The sequence below is a fragment of the Diaphorina citri genome, unplaced genomic scaffold, assembly GCF_000475195.1.
Source record: "Diaphorina citri unplaced genomic scaffold, Diaci psyllid genome assembly version 1.1 scaffold6667, whole genome shotgun sequence".
Lineage (NCBI taxonomy): Eukaryota > Metazoa > Arthropoda > Insecta > Hemiptera > Psyllidae > Diaphorina > Diaphorina citri.
The window spans coordinates 337-1,891 of record NW_007384043.1 but is presented as its reverse complement, the minus strand read 5'-3'; positions in this window follow the sequence as shown (position 1 = coordinate 1,891).

Below are 1,555 nucleotides of genomic sequence, written 5' to 3'. Positions count from 1 at the left end.
AGACATTAGTCAAAAAAAAAAAGTACTAAACCCGGAAAACTCTAACATTTAGAGACCTGTAAAACGGGATTTCATATTGTTCGGAAAGAAACCCTAAATAATTTAAATTAATTTTATGCCTGGCAAGGACAGATACAGAATTAACATTAGTTTGACAATTAAAATTATGGCGAATTAATAAATTCGTTTTATAATAAACAATTAATTTGTTTTAGAGTCTCTAGTACCTTTTCTATCCATTCTATTTAAATCAAAAAGAAGAAAATGTCTTAGCCAGCAGCAAAGAGTTAATTTTTAGTGCTACATCAACCCACCTTCTCGATCACCAACCCACCTCCCCCCTCTCAGGCAATCCTCTTAGGACGGGTGATATTTATTGTCGCAATTTTTTTTTTTTTTCTTATCAAGATTGACGATTGAACGTTCAGTAGTTGGAGAAAGAAAAGTTCCGCCAAATAAAACTTATGATATTCATCTATTCATATGATATTCACACCAGCGGGTGTTTTCACCCGGCGCAGTAGCTAGCTACCGAGCTGACTGGATCCCTACAACGCTATATAGCTTTTGGCTGACTCCCATCATAGCTCATATAAAAAGCAGCTATATAGCTATATAAAAAAACCGCTATATAGCAGCTATAATAGCTGCATATAGCGGTTTTTTTATATAGCTATATAGCTGCTTTTCATACTAGCTATATATAGCCAAAAAGCTATAAGCCGTTGTAGGATCAGTCAGCTGTAGCTAGCTACTGCCGGGTGATAAACCACCTGTGTGAATAAAAAAAAACATCAATAATAGATGAAATATCTTAATTTATATTATTATTAAATTTATTACCTATAATTTTTGTGGCCCTATAGCATCTACATATATGTGGGGAATTGCTACACACACCTCCAGATAAATTTCCTTTAGGTTAAAATGTAAGACAAACCTACTCTAAAAGAGTACATAATAATTGGGAATTTTAAATATAGGTACCAAAATAAATAAAATAATATCTGAAAGGTTACCTACCAACTGCCATTTCCCTTGAAAATCGATTTCCACAAATAGGTAGGCACATAAAACCTAACGTACCTACATACATATTTCATCCTTGAAATTTTTTGGCAATTATTGAATGTGGTACTTATTCCTCGGAATTATTGTAAAATGTCCTACAAAATTAGTAAAAATTATTTTTTAATCTATTATCTCCTATGAATTATTAAATATAATTATTGATTATATCATTATTTAACTACCTATGCCCTATCCCTTAAAGACAATAAAATAAACGTATAAATTTTATTTCTCTTTAGCTGTTACCTAAAAGAACGTGTTTTCTTTTATTTTACTCAAACAACTATTAGTCAGGAAGCGAAGACCGAAAATCTATCTCGGTACAAACTACAAAAGTGGCCTGAGAAGCATGATCATAAAAGAAGAAAAAGTGAACAATTTAACATGTTGCTTAGTTCTTTTTATTTATTTCATGATACTATTAGTCAGGAAGCGAAGACCGAAAATCCATCTCGGTACAAACTACAAAAGTGGCCTGAGAAGC